Source organism: Peromyscus leucopus, chromosome 7, assembly GCF_004664715.2.
Source record: "Peromyscus leucopus breed LL Stock chromosome 7, UCI_PerLeu_2.1, whole genome shotgun sequence".
NCBI lineage: Eukaryota > Metazoa > Chordata > Mammalia > Rodentia > Cricetidae > Peromyscus > Peromyscus leucopus.
Window position 1 is genome coordinate 410,414 of NC_051069.1, and position 13,835 is coordinate 424,248.

The 13,835-nt window shown below is 44.0% G+C and overlaps 1 protein-coding gene across 3 annotated transcripts in view; it reads right to left on the reverse strand.

The window, feature by feature from the left end:
* The window catches only part of Znf280d (zinc finger protein 280D), an 86,407-nt gene extending 75,776 nt beyond the window's left edge, over positions 1–10,631 (reverse strand). For all 3 annotated transcript variants that reach the window (XM_037207353.1, XM_028865494.2, XM_028865501.1), the window contains exon 1: positions 10,500–10,631. The gene's annotated coding sequence lies outside the window, so the exon portion shown is untranslated. The remainder of the gene's footprint in view (positions 1–10,499) is intronic.
* Between the last annotated feature and the right edge of the window lie 3,204 nt (positions 10,632–13,835).

The following is a 13,835-nucleotide window of genomic DNA, read 5'->3' on the forward strand; positions in this document are numbered from 1 at the left end:
GGTAGCCCAGGCTGGCCTCGAACTCACAGAGATCCGCCTGGCTCTGCCTCCCGAGTGCTGGGATTAAAGGTGTGTACCACCACTGCCGGACTTAGGATCTTTCATTTGATCACTTTTTTTTTTTAAAAAAAGATTTACTTATTTATTATGTATACATTGTTCTGTCTGCACGTATCCCTGCAGGCCAGAAGAGGGCACCAGATCTCATTACAGATGGTTGTGAGCCACCATGTGGTTGCTGGTAATTGAACTCAGGACCTTTGGAAGAGCAAGCAGTGCTCTTAACATCTCTCCAGCCCCTGATCACTTTTTTAAATGCCACACTTAGAACTTAAACATTTTGGTTCTCAAGCTGTTACCTTCATTTTTTTTTTCTAGAAGCTTCTAGGTACAATATAATGAATGAAGAAGTTTGGTTGAAGTCCAACACTATATCTATATTCAAAACAAGCAAATTCCTAGTGAAGAGCAAAGAAGAATAATTCATAATCCTTTTGTTTGTTTGTTTTTGTTTTTTTGAGACAGGGTTTTTCTGTGTAGCTTTGGAATCTGTCCTGGAACTTGCTATGTAGATGAGGCTGGTATCACAGACATCCGCCTACCTCTGCCTCCCAAGATTAAAGGCATGCACTCCACCACCTGGCAATAATCCACAATCTTAAATAAGCAGCACAGATTTCATTTTAGCAAAGCTGCATGATGGTTTAAATTAGAACTCCCAAAAGAAACAGAGGTAGATCAGAAAATTCTTCCATAGGTCATGTGGCTAGGGTTAATGGCTTTATTAAACACTTCAGGATATTAGCTTCCGAGGTCCTGTTGCAAGTATCACTTGGGAGTTGGAAGTAGGGGTTCCAAGTAAAACTGTTAGCTCTTAAGCCCTTACTGACAGCCATCATATCCTTCCTTTATGCTTCTCTACTGTCACCCACCCCCTTTTTGTTGTTAAGTGCTACTAAGACCCTTCTAAGGGCTGTGAACCATTTGAACCTGAGTCACTCTACAGAAAACTATTCTAGCAGCAATAACCAAGGTCTCAATGATGCTGAAGTCACACCTGCTTCATGTCAAGACTTGCTCCAGCCATGACTACCCCAGGTAATCTGCTCTAGATTTAGAATTTTCCACTGCAGAAAAGAGAAACCTCAGTGTGCTTTAGAAGACCTTGCTCGTTCTGCAGTTATTCTCACTTGGAATGAGAGATGTACTACTCCTGTGATTCAATAAAAAGCCTATCATTGGTGCAACATGAGGTTTGTGCCTAGTGAAACTGGCATCAATGCACATGCAAGACTGTATCTGATGAAATTACAATCTGAGCTATGCCCTTTCTCTAACTATATAAGCAGGCTATGTCTTAGTTTGACAGGCTGGTCTGGGACACATCTTCACAGTATACTTTGCCTATAACCTACTCCAGTGTTGTAACATTAGACCCAATATATATTATATTATATATTATATATATATATAAAATCTATTTCATCAAGGGTAGATCAGGCCATGCATGGTGGCACACACCTTTATTCCCAGCACTCAGGAGGCAGAGGTAGGTAGATCTCTATGAATTCAATACCAGCCTGGTCTTCTAAGAATTCCAGGACAGCCAGGGCTACACAGAGAAACCCTGTCTGGAAAAAACAAAACCAAAACAAAACAAACCTTTACACAGGAACTTCTTCACAACAGAACAGGAAATCCCTTTGTATCACCTCATCAACAACAACAAAATCTTGCAAACTTGATCTAGGCTATAAGCCACTTTGTTCTTTATTGCTTCTCACTTATCAGCCAAACTGAACTGAGCATAGCAGCCCAGCTACAACGCTTTCTGCTGCACACTACTCTGCTACAAGTAGCCCTGAAGACCCCCAAAACTCGAACGGCCAAACCACCTTAATGCTCATGTCTTATCTGTAGCTAGTTCAGCTCCATTTCTTGAAAACAGTGCACTCAGCTCTCATTCAGCTGCTCCTTTTGAGCTCTTTACAGATTCTCCATATCTTTCCCCCATCACGTCATGTAGAAATGGGTTTTCTGTCACATTTGAGACTTCAGACTGATCCCCAAAAGACAGTGAATAAATTCCACACCTTCAGCTATAAAATTATCAAGTATGAACCTCTAACCCTGGCACCTCACCTGTGGTTTAGTCCCTACTAAAAACTGCCATCTAGATTTTGTTGGTTGGTTTGTTTTGGAGTTTCTCTGTGTTGTTCTGTAACACTCTGTACACCAGGCTGGCCTTGAACTCAGAGATCCGCCTACCTCTGCTTAAGTGCTGGGATTAAAAGCATATGCCACTACCTCCTGGTTTGTTATCTGGATATTTAAATTCACTTGAATTCCGTATTTCTAAATTCTTCCCTCAAAATTGAGGTCTGAGGTCAATTTTGTTGTTGCATTATTTACTCATAATAATCAAATAAGTAATAACTCCAATGTTCAACTGATGATTTCTAAAACTGTGGCATCCCATACAATCTATTATCACTCAGCAATTTTTTAAAAAGTACCAGTATAGGCTACACGAAACTTTGAAAACATGCTAAGGAATAAAAGGATTCCTAAGGACATACTGCTATACCCATACATCAGTGCATTGCTCAACCCTCAGACAAGGTTTTTTTTCTAGTAGATGATCGTTAACAGAGACCCATAACTGACACTGTGCAGATGAAACTTTTGCAATACTCAGTCAGTGGTGAATGGGATATCTTTATCACCCCTCTCCCCTCAAGGCTCAGGGATCTCTGCAGAAGAGGAATGGAGGCAGAAAGACTGTAAAAGCCAAAGGCAGCGGACTACGTCAAGAAACAGCATTTTCCAGAAACAACAATTTGCACAAGAGCTACACAAACGCAAACACAACAAAATCCCAGCTTGGAGAAGGGAAAGTAAAGACTGAGTCCTACCTGAGGAACTGCAATTGATAGATGCTAGGAGAGGGAAAATCCGTTTTCATCAATGGAGTGACACTGAGTATATATACCAAGACCCCTGGACAGACCCATGATCAGTAATTAACCAACAAAAATCAAACTCCTTGTGTTTATGTAATTTTTTGTGGGGGTTGTTTCCATAAGAGAAAGAACATGAAGGTAGTTGGGTAGGGACATGGTGGAGAATCTAGGAGGAGTTGGAGGAGGAAAAAGAATATGATCAAAATATACTGTAAGAATTTTTAGAGAACAGAAAAAAAACCATACTAAGTAAAGTTAGTCATATATATATTCCATTTACCTAAAATATTCAAACTAGGGAAATTTCAGAGACAAAAAGCCAATTAATGGTTTTCAAGAATGGGGGAGGGGGAAAATGAGGAGACTGCTTAATGGGAAGCAAGTTTCCTTTTGAGGACTTGAAAATATTCTGGAATCAGATAGCATTAATTGCTGGACAACATGAAGACTACACTAAATGCCACTGAATTGTATGTTTTAGAATGGTTAGTATTATAATATAAGAATCTAACTACACTTGACAGCAATTAATTTCACCTCTGCATTTCCCTTTTTCTACTACTACTACTACTACTACTACTACTACATCGTGATGAATATCTGAAGTTTTACTTTTTCTCAAAGTATCTCTTTTATGTCTATCTAGTAATTTTTCGATTTTTTTTTTAAAGACAGGGTTTCTCTGTGTAACCCTGGCTGTCCTCAAACTCAGAGATCCACCTGCCTCTGAATACTGGGATTAAAGGAGTGTGCCACCCAGCTTCAATTCTTCAATCTTACAGCTTTCCTTCAAAATCTGTATTCACTCAGTCATACTCGGGTGCTTAGAATCTTTATATCAAAAGTAAACAGGATTTACTTTCTAAGATTCACTTTATACTTTGTCTCTTGACATACAGATCACTCTGTGGAGCTTTCAGCCATTTAATACAGAATCTTAACCAGTATCAAACATGAAAAACCCAGGCACAGCTGGGCTGTCTTACTGATAAAGTCTCCAGCGTGCAGTAAGTGGAAGGACAGACCACAAACTCCAAAAGACCGAACTTCCAGAGGGGATTTATACTACTAGATCACTAGACTGCTCTGTTGAAATGCAGACAATCCAGCCTCATAAAACAGATGGAGGGCATGATGGCTATCCTTCACTGTCAACCTGACTGGATTCAGAATCTCCACGTACGTCTGGACAGGACTAGCCGAGGAGGGAAGACCTATCCAAGATGTGGGTGGCAACATTCCAGCTGCTGGGAAGAAAAGAGGAAAGTAGAGCAAGTGAACTGGAACAAAGCATATGCATTCCCTGTTCTCAATTTCCTGGCCCGCCATGAAGTGAAATGTTAGTCTCTGCGACACTCCCTGCCATGACGGACTGAACTCTCTGAAACTGTAAGCCACAATCAACCATTCCTGTCTTGTTCTTGTTGAGTGGTCACAGATACAAGTAGGAAAAGGAAAACAAAGCAAATCCCTTCAAAGTGCCTCAAGCTTGTGCACCTGCTCCATGTAAACACAAGTCAAGGCCTTTGTGAAATAGAGAGAGTGAGCTAAATTACTGTAGCGAGTGGTCAAAAATCCAAGGAGTAAAACAATAATGTTGTTAAATATTAGAAGGGTACATAAATTTAGTTAATTCTCAAACAAAGACATTCAAGTGGTAAGAGTAATTTACTGAGTATTTTCTGTGTAAAACTCTGTGTGTATCCAAATCACTTGTGTTCATCATTTATGTTAAGTCAAAGAACAGTATTGTTTAAACTAAAAGTGACTTTTAAAGAAGATATTTTGGCTTAGTCTCATTAATCAAAAAACATAAATATAACATCTTGATTCTAAGATTTCAGTTAATCATCTTTCACTATGGAGGACCTCTGAAGGGAAGGAAGAAATGCTAACAAGAAAAATACTTCAGAACACATCTCTCAAGAACAACTTTCCAATACTGCCTAAATTTTTTTAGAGATGTAATAAAGTTAAAAAAAAAAAAGCTAACATAGAAGGTCAGACAGATAGGTTTAATGCATGCATTAGAGATAGAACTCAGTACAACTAACTACTAATTATTCCCATACTATTAGTGTCCACACAACACTTTTAATTTTTTTCCTTCTTCAAGCATTTCAATTCATGACTTTTGTTGTTTCCTAGAGGTTTTCAAACAAGAAGGGGACATTTGCTTACTAATTTAAAATAAAATTGATTACATTGTTTGTGTACATGCATCACAACACACACATGTAGGTCAGAAGATGCTGCGGGCTGCAGGAATATATCCTAAGAACTCAGCTGGTTATGGCAAAGTCACTACTTGGAGGGATCAGGGAATTCCTCCAGAGGAAGCCAAATCCCAAGGAGTTTTTGGTGTCACTTGGCTTGTAATATATCAGCTGTCTTCTGTTATGAAAATCATGTGTGCCTTCATAGTTTTCCCAATTGACTTTTCCCTAAGAAGGGGTAACAGTGTAGACTGATCACTCTCTGGACATACACATTCCAGATATTTGGAGAACAGCCTCAGGAAAGGCTTTCTCTGGAACCAGTTATCTCCCTTAGCCACTTTCAAGGACTAACAGGAGACACCACCCAGGTGGGCACCCAACTTTCAATGACTAACAGTGATAGCAGCCCACATGCAAGTCTCCTGACTTAAGGTAAATTCCACAAGGAGACACTGCCTAGGTGAGGTGGAAGTTAAGTAATAGCTTTACACAATTTAGCTCGGACTTCCAGGGCATGGGACAGAAGAGAAAAGAGAATGAAAGAACTAGATGGGTAAGAACTTGAGAGGAATGAACTGAGATGGGGAAGAACTTGAGAGGAATGAACTGAGATGGGGAAGAACTTGACTGAAGGGCTAGAAGAGAGTACTAGAGGAACAAGATGGAAGATGAGGAGGAGTCAGATAGGAAAGTCCTAGCTGGGTAAGAACAAGGTGAAAAGGACCTAGATGAGGCAGAATTTAGACGAGAGAATTAAGATGGAACTTAAGAGAGAGGAGTAGATAAACAGAGAGAAATCAGGCAAGAAAGGAGCTAGGCACGAGAACAGAACTGAAGCTGTGTATACAGGATGTTATTATGCCAGAGGAATTAAAGCAAGTGAACTATAGAGCTTGGTGTGCTGAGATTCTATTTCCGGAAAATAGTCCTCACCGTTAGTAGTTCTCTCTCCTGAACCCCTGGTATGTATAATATTAAGGCTGGTCCCGCTAACATTATACAAGAAGAAGACAACGTGTAGGGTCAGATCTCTCCTTCCACCATGTTGGCCCAAGGAATCCAACTCACATCAACAGGCCTGGCAACACACACTTTTACCCCTGAGCCATCTCCCTGCCCTTACTGCTTTTACACAGAATCAAACTCACTCTAGCTTACATGGTTCTGCAGAAGTACCCTTTCACATAGTAAAACACATCACGGGACCTTACTAATTTCCTTCTTTCCTACATCTGGAATTTTTCGCTACTTCCACCATTCTAGGTTACCATTGCTCACTCTCAGCTATGCTAAAAACAAAACCAAAGGTGAAGAATGATTCAACTGCCTAGAAAAAGGACACAGGAGTGAAGTAAATCTGACTAATGCAAGATCTTTCCAGCTTTCTTATGGGTTTTCACAAAATGTTACACTAATTTTTAACAATATAGAAGACAGACATCCTTGTAGTCTGTGTCAGGGAACACAAACCTACTCACACACAGATTCAGTACCTAGTGGCCTGTGAATTAAACTTAAAGAAAAGGCACACACGCCTTTAGTCTCAGCACTCGGGAGGCAGAGGCAGGCGGATCTCTGTGAGTTCGAGGCCAGCCTGGTCTCCAAAGCGAGTTCCAGGAAAGGCACAAAGCTACACAGAGAAACCCTGTCTCGAAAAACCAATAAAAAAAAAAAAAAAAAAAAAAAAAGCACACAAGTGTAGCTAAATTTGGAGATTTGTGTATCATTTTAACAGAAATGAGCTTAGGATCTGAGCAAGAATAAACGGAAAATGGATATGGAGTCATATACCTTAAATTTCAGAACTCAGGAAGCAAGGTTATCTTGGCCATAGTACCAGTACTAGGCCAGCCTGAGCTATATAAAATTCTGTCAAACAAAACAAAACTAAAACTAAAAGACTGAAAGGAGACTAACAAAGAAAAAGAGCTATTTTAGCAAGGTATATTTATGCAAATTAACCTCTTTCAGATAGTGAAATTCAAGCCCTGCCCTAAGGCAAAGAGAGAAGAATTCTTCCTCCATCTGTTGATTCTCAATTACCTTTAACTCAAAACACTCTTTAATATCAAAGTGACATATTTTGTGATGGTATGTCTCAAACTTCATCTGTTTTTAGTTTTTATTGAATGTGGTTAATATTTCAGATTTTTTTTATTACTCTTTGCCTATATAATGGAAAAAACTGACAATTCACAATTCTGTAAACCAGAAGAATGAAAAGATAGTAGCAGACAGAATCTGACAGTGATATATAAGTGTGCTTTATAAAGGAATCTTGGAGCCGGGCGTGGTGGCGCACGCCTTTAATCCCAGCACTCGGGAGGCAGAGCCAGGCGGATCTCTGTGAGTTCGAGGCCAGCCTGGGCTACCAAGTGAGCTCCAGGAAAGGCGCAAAGCTACACAGAGAAACCCTGTCTGGAAAAAACAAAAAAACAACAAAAAAAGGAATCTTGGAGTCTTCTTATGAGATATCCAAGATAAACTTTCTCAAACTCTTAACTATCAATGAGTAAGTTAATATTTGTTTTTGTTTTGTCTCTTTTCTCAAAGGTGTGCGCCACTGCCACCTGGCTTGTTTTTGTTTTTAAGCGAGGGAGAATATGTCAAGAGCTGGTAGTGAATGCCTCTAATCTCAGCACTGGGGAGGCAGAGGCAGACAGATCTCTGTGAGTTCAAGGCCAGCCTGGTCTACAGGACCAATTCCAGAACAGCCAGAGCTGTTACAGGGAAACCCTGTCTCAAAAAACAACAAAAATGTATAGTTATAAGTTTTCTATTGACTAAATACAAGAGGCATGCTAATTATTTATTCTTTTACTTACTCTTCTCAACTAAAAAAGGTAACGTTGAGAAGAAAAACACTCCACTGATGGTGTGCATACTAGGCTTAAACTAGAGAAGTAAGATACTAAGATTTATAGTTCTCTCACAGCAAATCTCCTTAGATTTTAACTCATCATAGCTCACTATTGCTACAAAACTCCAAACTTTCAAAGATGTTTTCCAACTGTTCTCTCCTTACCTCTTACAGGGTAGAAACAATTCCAAGCATTTTGCTTGTTTGAGACAAGGTCTCACTACCCCACAGTGTTGGCCTAGTCCACATAGTAAGATCCACTTGCTTCTGCCTCCCCGAGTGCTGGGATTAAAAGCATGCCCCACTACATCTGGCCAATTCCAAGTTTCTTTCTCTTTTTTTTTTTTTTTTTTGTTTGTTTGTTTTTTTGAGACAGGGTTTCTCTGTGTAGCTTTGGAGCCTATCCTGGAACTCAGAGATCCACCTGCCTCTGCCTCCTGGGTGCTGGGATTAAGGGCTTGCACCACCATGCCCAGCCAATTCTAAGTTTCTTAAACTGAGCACATTCTACTCTCCAAAACTGTTCCTCTTCCTCCTTATTCTCCTCATTCCTAGAGAACGTCTCCATTTTATCAGACAGATGCAGGTAAATTCATACTAAGCACTAAAACGATGCCACAGATTACATGCTAATTGCAAAAGAAAAAGTTTCAAGAGTCAACATTTTAACTAAGAGACCAAAGCTAGGATTACTAATATTCTTCCCACATTAAGTATCCCTCATAATTTATGAAACAGTGTAAAAAAATATGTCCTACGAACATTTATCAAATTACAGCAAATATTCTTATCCTTCTTGGGTATGCCCATGATACTGTGTTATGGTATACAGGAAAATGGCCTTTATCTTTTATTCACTGATATACACATCCAGTACTTAGGAGTGAACTGTCACATCTGCAAACATTCACATATTCAGCAGACAGACAAAGCAACTGTAGCAAGATGGTTACAAATAGTCACACTAGGTGGTAGGCATCTGAATGCACTATATTCAAATTTCCATTACATTTGAAACAACAGGATCACTAGTAACATCCAAAGACACATATGACCTCAAAAATAAAAATGTAAAAGAATGGTAAAGTGAAGGGAATTTCTTAAATATGGAGGCCTAGGCCTCCTCGCCTATTCTCCCCATCTCATTGTAATGAAAATGGGGCATACAAATAGTGAGGTGAGCACTAAAAATGGCCCCGGGGAGCCAAGGTTTTCCATCCAAGTCATCTCTGAAGCTGACCTTCAAAACGGCTCTCCCCATTGGAAAGGGGCCCAAAGGAATACATCGAGTGCCATCAATGGCAGATACAAACGCAAGAAAAAATGACAGTGACGTTGGTGCAGATGTTGACAATCAAGAGCACAAGGTGCTCAAACCAATCCCTTCAGCGTCCTATTATCTCCATCCCAGCAGCCTGAGTTGGTACAGCCATCTCCCAAAGCAGGATGCCTTACAAATGCCAAGAGGGGGCTTTTGTACTATTTCCCCTCGAGTGATTTTCTGCTTAAGGGCACTAAAAGACGTCCAGTTATTTGGATGATTCATTCCAAACTTGGAAACAACAAAGCCGAATGTTTAAGTATGGCAGACTTAATGGAAAACCTGATCTTCGCGAAGTCAAAAGGTCTCCATGCTCGCAGCAGGTTAACGTCCATTTTTTTTTTTCGCTCTAGAATATTTCCTAATGCTTCACCACTGCAGGTGAGTCGTGAAAACACCATCTCTTGAGCAGCCTAAAAAACCTCAAAATGCAATCACTCCTTTGTGGTTTATCAAGTGAAACCTGCAAAGCTCGGCTGGGGAAGGGGAAGAAAAAAAAAATCTGTCCGACCCGGCTCCTCAACGCCCTTCTGGTGCAGACAATACCGGGGGTTGTGTGACAGTGGGGACATCCCTTTGACAAGAGGGAAGGCTGTGAGCCTGCCCAGGCGCGGTCGTCCAGCCGAGGCCGGCCCTCGGCGGCGGTTACTGCGGACGCCATTGGGGTTCAGCTCTTGCGTCAAGAGCCGAGGGGACTGTTTATTTTTTGGTGAGGAGCTCGGGTTTCCGCCACACACACCCGCGGACAAGGTACAAAGGACCGAGGGGCGCCGTCTCCGGAGAGCCGAGCCCGGCTGCGAAGAGCGCGACGCGCGGGGGGCCTGCGCTGCGCGGACGCGGCGGCGGCGGCGGCGGGCGAGCCGAGGCGGAGGCCGGGCGGGCCTGGACGGCGGGCCGCGCCGCTCAGCTGTCCGCCTCGCCTCGTCGCGCCGGGATCCCTGCCGCGCCAGCCAGGCCCGGCAAGATGGCGGGCCGGCCCCACGCGCAGCCGGCCCCTGCCCGGCCCGGGGCGCTCCCGCCGACGCGCCGCGGCCCGAGACCCCCCACCCTGCGCCCCCGGAGTGCGGCGGCGCGGCCGCGCGGGAGGGCCTTCGCGGGCGGGCGGGCGGGCGGCCGCGCGGGGCGGGGGCGCTTACCGTGAGCGGAGCGGCTCGGCCTGACTGGAGCCCTGAGGAGGAGGAGAAAGAGGAGGAGGCGAGGGAGGAGCGCGGGGCCGTGCGCCGCCACCGCGGCGGCTCCCATCGCGGAGCTGGCTGCCGGGCGCCGCGCGGGGGAGGGGGGAGGGAAGGAGGGAGGGGAGGGGGAGGGGGCGTCGCGAGCCGCGGCGCGCTGCCTCATGGGTAGGCTCCGAGCCGCCCTCGCGCCGCCGCGCTTCCCCCCCCCCGCGCCGGGTTCCCGCCAACGCGGGAGGCGAGCGCGGCCGTGTGCGCCGCGGCGCGGGCCCTCGAAGGCCACGGGGCCGGGCCGGGCCACTCGGGCAGCCGGAGAAGCCACTCCGGGAGCGAGCCGGCCGAGGTGGGCCTTGGCGCTCTTCCGGCCACCTCAGGCCTGGAGCCGGTGGGGCCCTCCGCCGTGGACTCCGGACGCCCGTGTGCGAGCGAGGCTTAAATTTGGGGCACGGAAGAGTGAACCTGAGAGGAAAAGGAATTCAGTGTCTGTGGTGCTGGCAGATTTTTTTTTTTTTCTAACGTGCGCTTTTGTTTGGCTATCTCTTTCATTCCTGTCGTAGGAAGGGTAGCCTGTGGTTGGAAAAGAGAGGGGAAAATAAATGGCCGATGCATTGATTGTAACACTTGGCGAGTCAGATCTGTAAGGAAACTGACTCCGAGCTTGTCAGAAACGTAGATGGACGCGTGTGCGTTTTCACGCTGTCAGGTTTTTACAATAACACTAAATTCGTGAGAGCTGGAGATAGGCTCAGGGGTTAAGAGCCCGTTTCGCTCCTGTTGCTCTTGCAGAGGGCCCAGGTTGGGTTCTCAGCGCCCACATGGCTGCTCACAACGGTCCGGAGCTCCAGTGCCGGCCGGCGGATCTGCCGCCCTCTTCTGGCCTCGGCAGGCACCAGGCACTGAAGTGGCGCACAGACCATTATGCAGGCAAAACACAAACACACATAAACGCAAATACTGTGAGGGTTTCATTAGCTACTTTCTGCCAAGCAGCCTATATTTCTCCGTAGGTAGCAGTCGGTTGGCAATCACAACTTCCTTTATTCCGGTCTTAATTACTAACACAATACATTTCACACATAGAGGTTGGCTACAGAAGGTTTAAAGAGGCCACAGCAGATTTCAAAGGAGACAAAAGCAGAAAGCTGATGTCGATGCAAATTGAGTCACTGCAGGTGGTTAGGAAAGGTATCTGGGGACCCCGCAGGAACCCCACAAAGCCGGGGCTGCAGAACCAGTCTGCAGATGCATAGAGGCAAGCAAGGAGCAAGACCCATCAGAGAGATAGAAGGATGACATTTGAAGTCAAGCAGTGTGAATAGTTAGGAGTTGTCTGCCTGTCACTTCCTGGAAACAGACACCAAGTGGTCAGGTGACAGGTGGCCAGTGCAGTCACTATCTCAGTGTTAGGTGCCTGTATTAATCAGGGTTCTCTAGAGTAAAGAACTTATAGAATGAATCTATGTATAAAGAAAGGGGTTTTACTAGAATGACTTACTAATCCAACTAATTCAACAATGGCTGGCTATGAACAGAAAGTCCAAGAGTCCAGTAGTTGCTCAGTCCAGGCCCGGATGTCTCAGATGGTCTTTAGTATTCCCTGAAGAAGCAGACTCTAATGCCAGTGAAGGGATAGAATTGCTAGCAAAGCGAGGGCAAGCAGGCGAAGAGCAAAAGCTTTTTTCTTCCATGTCCTTACATAGGCTTCCAGCAGAAGGTGTGATCAGGGTAGAGATGGGGTTCTCCACCTCAAATGATCTGGATTAAAGGTGTGTCTTCTTATCTCAAAGATAGAGTAGAAGTAAAACTCCCTACTTCAAATTAAGCAAAAATCCCTCACAAATATGCCCTCCATTTAGAGGTTTTAGTTAATTACAGATGTAGTCAAGTTGACAACCAAGGTAGCCATGATCCAGGTGAGACTGTTGCTTCCTATTGACATGGTTGTGTTCCATAAATTCTCAGGACTGGTATTTTTTATTGACTTTTAATATGCTCATTAGTCCACATGTTCCTAATCCAATTTTTAGGAGCTGCCTTTGTTTGGTTGGTTGGTTGGTTTTTTGAGACAGGGTTTCTCTGTGTAGCTCTGGCTGTCATGGAACTCACTTTGTAGACCAGGCTGGCCTCAAACTCACAGATATCCGCCTGCCTCTGCCTCCTGAGTGCTGGGATTAGAGGAGTGTGCCACCACCAGCCAGCTATGGAGATGCCTTTTTACTTGCATGTATAAATTATTTATCTTCCTGCCACTGGGGCAGTGGTAAGGCACACCTTTAATCCCAGCACTTGGGAGGCAAAGGCAGTTGGAGATCCAAGTGCGAGGTCAGCCTGGTATACAGACTGAGTCCACTCTGTCTAAAGAGGACAGCCAGGGCTACACAGAGAAATCCTGTCTCAAAAAAACTAACTAAATAAATAAACAATAATAAAAATACATTAAAAATACCCTGCCTTACAACAGTGACTGTGTGTACAAATCAAATGTGGTGTCATTCTGCTTCTGCACCTGTACTCAAGATGGAGCCAGTCAGGACAAGGTACAGCCTGATTAGAACAGCAGTTTTCCTGCAGTGATAGCTCTTGAAAGACCAGTGACAACCATGACCTCAAGTGTGAACAATACTCTGATTACCTTTCCAGATTAATCTTCCCTAGAAACAACATTTAAATGATTTTTGATTACTGCATCCTTTAAAACTCCTTTTTGGCATCTAGTGACAGTAGCAAGGGGGTGCTGGGGATACAGTCAGGTTAAGATGTTCAACTTGCCCCCAGAAAGATCTCGGGATGGGGCAGTGGTGACACACGCTTTTAATCCCAGCACTCAAAGGAAGGAAGGAAGGAAGGAAGGAAAGAAAGAAGGAAGGAAAGAACAAAGGAAGGAACGAAGGAAGGAAGGAACGAAGGAAGGGAAAGAGGAAAGGAAAGAAGAAAGAAAAGCTGGCTAGCTGAGGCCAGGCATTCATAACTAAGAATGAGCCTCCGTGTGAATTTATTTGGGAGCTGGGTGTCGGGCCTTTCAAAAGAGAAAAAGCAAACAGCAACTATGGAAGGAAGGTCCTATTGGAAACAGACTCTAACAATCTATTTCTTACAGTAGTATGTATTATGAGCCCCACACTCCAATGCTAGGAAGGAAGAGTATTACTGGAAGCTGGGATTGAAAGGAGGAGTTGCAGGCAAATAAGACAACTTATTAACCAACATGCAAGTCTCTAGATATGCAGATACATCAAACACTCAGGCACACAAATGCACACATGAGCCAAGCACAGACACACAGACACAGACACACACACA